This window comes from Thalassophryne amazonica, chromosome 4, assembly GCF_902500255.1.
Source record: "Thalassophryne amazonica chromosome 4, fThaAma1.1, whole genome shotgun sequence".
NCBI lineage: Eukaryota > Metazoa > Chordata > Actinopteri > Batrachoidiformes > Batrachoididae > Thalassophryne > Thalassophryne amazonica.
Window position 1 is genome coordinate 93,740,536 of NC_047106.1, and position 5,754 is coordinate 93,746,289.

General features: G+C 39.9%; 1 long non-coding RNA gene across 1 annotated transcript; it reads right to left on the reverse strand.

Moving 5' to 3' along the window:
• Positions 1 to 383: 383 nt before the first annotated feature.
• On the reverse strand, positions 384 to 4,988 carry LOC117508495. The gene is made up of 2 exons (XR_004560106.1): positions 4,932 to 4,988; positions 384 to 790 (listed from the first exon to the last, which is right to left on the reverse strand). It is a non-coding gene; the product is annotated as an uncharacterized LOC117508495 (long non-coding RNA).
• Positions 4,989 to 5,754: the final 766 nt, after the last annotated feature.

A 5,754-nucleotide genomic window follows, 5' to 3' on the forward strand; every position in this document is an offset into this window, starting at 1 on the left:
ATATGGATAACTGTACAAATGAAAATTGCATGGTGATCATCAGATTTTCAATTAGTCTCACAGCAGTTTGAACTCAATGCTGTGTTCTCTCAAAGCATTTCAGAGTTGTCATATCGTCAGCACCCTGCAGTAAATCTTAATTGTGACGATCAAGAGACGATGTTTGTAAGGTGACCTCATCGGATGAATATTAAGGGAACTGTTGATGTTAACATTTTTCTATCACTGTGTTTTTGACATGTATGGGATGTTACAGGGATGCCTTTACAGTCAAAGTCATGGGCTTGAGACAGACACCTCACAGACATTCAGTTGCTCTTTTTCCTCTGAACACACAGATGTAAATTCCCTTATATTTTAACAAAACAAAATAAAAAATCATGCACATTCTATTCAGAACACCTTAACTTCTTTTTTCATCACAACTGAAATACAAGGTGCACCTTAGTGTAAACAAATGAACACATTTAAGTCAAGGAACAACAACCGATGAGCGCAACCAAACTAAGGATGATTCTTGGTCAGTGGACGTACCACTCTACTCATACAATCACCTCATGTAAACATTCAAAGTGTGTCCGGTGAATAAAGGTAACTTGCCTCTACAAAGCAAAAGGTCTTCAATGTAAATGATGTTTTTTGTGTAACTGTGTGTGTGAACTAGAAATGAAAACAGTCCAAACAAACTCTACCTCCTACACTAACTTATTCCAAACCGTTTCAGAATTGGTTTTCCGTGTTGCTGTCAGGCATGAAGGGTGATCTCAACACCAGCGAACTCCAGTTTCATCTAGAAAGAGGTTTAAAAAGACATAATTAGAAGTGATGAAGCTACCGTGCAACAAATCTCAGCTGTTATTGGATTTAAAGTGAATCTGATGTTAATTGCGCAGCGCAGTCTCGTTTGAGGGCGAGCGCTAAAGGGGTAGAATATGGTGCATATGATGTAATTTCAAATGCATGGGGGAGGGGGGGTAACCACTAAAAACTAAATACAATATTAATGACATAAAACCTTCGAACATGAAGACAGTCCAATTGGGCAGTGCAGTCTCGCTCGAGGGCGGGTGCTAAAAGTGTAAAATATGACTCATATGACATAATTTCTTTACTTCCGGGGACGCAAATACGGCACTTTCGCTGAGATTTTGGGCTAATTACATGCAAACAAAGTGAAAATACAAAGAAAAAGTGACAATGTGGTAGAAAGTGGATATGTGTTGTGGTTTGTTTATGACCCGGAGCTCAAACGTGTCGAGGCAGCTGTGCAGGCGAGAGAGCGTAACTACTCTGGTTAGCTGTGTAGGCTAACACTTACCGACATAATGTCTCCTATTTGCCTTGTCTTCCCTTCTCCACTGGGAACCAAAAAAACCCTGCACTTTTCGCGACTGTTTTGGTGAAACAAAACAGTACACCATTTTCCAGTGTGAAGTTATGCTGCATAGATACAATTCCAATTCCAGTGAAGTTGGGATGTTGTGTGAAATGTAAATAAAAACAAAATACAATGATTTGCAAATCCTCTTCAACCTATATTCAATTGAATACACCACAAGAGAAGATATTTAATGTTCAAACTGATAGACTTTTTTTTTGTTTTGTTTTTGTGCAAATATTTGCTCATTTTGAAATGGATGCCTGCAACACATTTAAAAAAAGCTGGGACAGGGGCAACAAAAGACTCGGAAAGTTGATGAATGCTCAAAGAACACCTGTTTGGAACATTCCACAGGTGAACAGGTTAACTGGAAACAGGCGAGTGTCATGATTGGGTATAAAAGGAGCTTCTCCAAACAGCTCAACTGTTCACAAGCAAAGATGGGGCAAGGATCACCACTTTGTGAACAACTGCATGAAAAAATAGTCCAACAATGAGAACAATGTTTCTCAACATTCAATTGCAAAGAATTTAGGGATTCCATCATCTACAGTCCATAATATAATCAGAAGATTCAGAGAACCCATGTGACAAAACCGATGTCATTGTGTAAAGGATCTTACCGCATGGTCTCAGGAACACTTCAGAAAACCATTGTCAGTTAACACAGTTCGTTGCTGCATCTACAAGTGCAAGTTAAAACTCTACCATGCAAAGAGAAAGCCATACATCAATAACATCCAGAAACACCGCCGCCTTCTCTGGGCCTGAGCTCATTTGAAATGGACAGATGCAAAGTGGAAAAGTATGCTGCAGCAGGCCCGGTGCCAGAAAAAAATATTAAGGGGGCGATGAGTTTATCAACAGGGGGCGGGTCCCCCCCCCCCCAAAAAAAGTGCGCACCGGAGGGTACCTGCCTCTGAGCGTGTGTAATGAATTGGGTGCGCTCCTAGAAAGCTTGTGTATTTAGGCTACACTGTTGTAAGAGACTGACTGAGTAAGAGTAAAGAGTGATGACAGTATTTTTTAATTATTATTTGAATGTATAGACCCTCGGTCAAGTGTTCTCCTGCATACCACAAAACCAAACCAACAACTGATCTAAGAAACGACACGAGACAGTAGATTAACCCCACATACAGCCCTCCATCACAAGCGCAAACACAGCGCAATTGGGCATGACAGTCACACAACAGGTCCAAAGATAAACCTTTCATGTAGATGTACAGTGGTCCCTCGTTTATCACGGGAGTTGCGTTCTAAAAATAGCCCGCAATAGGCGAAATCCGCGAACTAGCTTTATTTTTACAATTATTATAGACGTTTAAGGCTGTAAAACCCCTCACTACACACTTTATACGCTTTTCTCAAACAGGCATTAACATTTTCTCACTTTTCTCTCGTGTGTAAACACTCTCAAAGTTCAAACCTTAGTAGAAAAATAAGACCAACCTGTTTTCAGGCCCCAAACATTTGTTTGAGAAATAAAAATAGAACGTTTTCCTATAATAATTATGATGGCTTTTAGAACTAACAAATTTAATTTTAACGATCAACGTACGAGGTTGGACACATAAGAAATTATTAATAGTGACTGACCAGTATTTCACAGTTCCTCTGATCGTGCCTCTTCGTCCTGGCGCCCGCGCTACTGTCACGCCTTTTTCCACTCACACCTCGCTGCAGATGTCTTTTTCCGAGTGAAGAACACAGTTATGGGTAGTTGTTGGCGCTCTTTTTTCTTCTGGGCGAGAAGATTCTTATAAACAGACACGCAGAACACAATGCGCTACTCTCCCTTCGCGGTGCCGCAACAGGTTGTCCCGTCATCTCGACAGAACACCGGTCTGCTCGATGACGACGCAGAGCACAATGCGCTGTAAAAAAAAAAAAAGCATGCAAATTGGACTAAAAAAATCCGCGAAACTGTGAGGCGCTATATTTTCCAGTATTTCTTTTTCTTTCTTTTTTTTATTTTTATTTTAATACCTCTCACATTCTTTACCAATCTGCTCTGTGTAAACCGGATACCATCAGATCAGAAGATAAGCAGTGCAGGACCTGGTAGTACTTGAACGGGAGACCTCCTTTGAATACCAGCGGGCTGTGTGTGTTTCTCCAGGTTACACTAGAGTTGCGTCAATAAGGGGATCCAGCGTAAAACTTGTGCCAATTACCAATGCGTATCTGGCTCTATCCGCTGTGGGGACTCTGAACAAAAAATGAGAGCAGCCCAATGGACAACAACAACATTTCATTAAAAAATTCAGACATGTAAAAGCTAAAGGGTACACAGACTTTTGAGCACCATTGTAAAATAAATAAATAAACATAAATACTGACAAAAATTTCTGTGACATTACTGCAGACCTTGCAGATGTTCTCCAAACATAATTTCCAGAACATTTGCAAACATGCCTAAAAAATTACTACTAATTCTATGAATATACCTACAGTACTACTAAGAGTATTTTCTGATGCCATGCATTGCCAACATCCACCACACCATAGAGCTGCCCAGTGTTGGATATCAACCACCCGGGCAGAAAAACTGGTCCATTTCCACCTCCTGAATTTAACCATCTTTCTGTGCAGTCAGTCAGTTAAGCATGGACATCCATTTGGCCATGTCCTGTTGCTAGGGTCCTCAACACTGAGGACATATATGTAGGTACCTATATGCTGGATCATGTCCAGAGAACATCACATGTGGCCACAAATGTCAAAGCTAGTGTTCATTGTTTGACACAAAGTCATTCCAGCAGTACCCAAGAATCCTCCGAAGAGTCCTAGTACCAAGGACATCGATGTCAACACCTCAGGTCACTGCTTTAGTGTCCAAATTTCACCACCATAGAGTTGTGAGGGGAACAAAAGCTCATGCACTTCCCTGCTGAATTTTTGAATTCACTGGGAAAAAGTTGAGTTTCTGCCCCACTCCACACAGCGCTCGTAGCACCTGTGGACAAACTTGCTATGATGTTTAGCACATTTTTGGAGATCACACAAATTTTAAATTTATTCCAAAGATATAGCAATAATAACAACAATCATAATAATAATAATCATAATAATAATGTTGGGAATCAACTTGCATAATTAATTTTGGACAACAGTTCTGGATAAAGTTGCACAATGATTATAAATCCATATCGCATAAGCACAAGGCTGCAAAATGTTTGATCATTGTTGCTGCAAGACAATAAAATATTTTTTGTAACTGGTCCCTAGTTTCAGTAAATTCATGGATTTCTATCTTTGTGATGATGTCTCAGGTGTGAATATGTGGATTTTGACATTTAGGAAACAAAACCCATTTGGGAAAAAAAGCAGGAGTTTCTATTTAAGCATGATGCTATTGCACTGAAGAAGGTGGCGATGTTTTTGGCCAAAAACAAACAAACAAAAACCTTCACAAGAGCTTTGCTGTTGCAAATATCACGCTAAGCAACTGCTTCACATATCAGCTTTTGGACTGACATTTTGGCTGTTTAAAGCTCTTCTGGTCCAATGTAGGATGTGAGAAATTGGAATGAGATGCAGTACATACTGTTCTGACTGAGACTCCTACATCTGGGTCACATACTTGTGACTAGTCAGATGGTTCTGCAGATATTATTGGAATCTGATGGAAAGGGAGAAGACATGAACAGAGGGAGAGAGAACAGAGACACCAGTTAAAGATGGGCATCACTCTGTTGTCAAATCAGACTGAGCTGATTTAAAAAAGCACAGATCTCACGGGCTCTCATAAAGCTTGCAAGAAAAATTGGCCTCATGCAGCCATGCACTTTTTCCCCTTAACAGGCATGTGGAAGTCATTAGATTAAAAATAAATCAGTAGTAGATACTCAAAGCACTCAGCTGATATGAGAAGAGAATACACGGAGAGGCGGAAAGGAGCAAACCGATTGGCTGTTGCAGTTGCAAAGGAAACACTTGTGGCAGATGTGTGCTGCAGGACACAGTGGCTGGAGTAGCACCGTGCATCCTGGGTACTCTGGAGGGAAAGATCCACAGGGAGTTGAACAGAGCAGTTTGTTCACACTTGGTTTAGTGTGTTTGTCTCTAAAATGCTAATAAACATGAGAGCAAAGATTGTTGAAAGTTAAAGCTTTATTGCTTCACTACACATATTTGAATTAAGCCGCTTGTGTTGAAGCGAATAAATGAAACCGTTAAAAAATTATATACGCCTGTTGTCAATCAAAAGTATGATTAATCACATATACTAATACTAATAATAATAATAACAACTTACACAATCTTACCTCAATAGTAAAAACAATCACTGCTACATCCATTAACTTAACTATTTGTAAAGCAAACAAACCATACAACTAAAAATAGGACTTGCTTAAGTCCTCACCCTT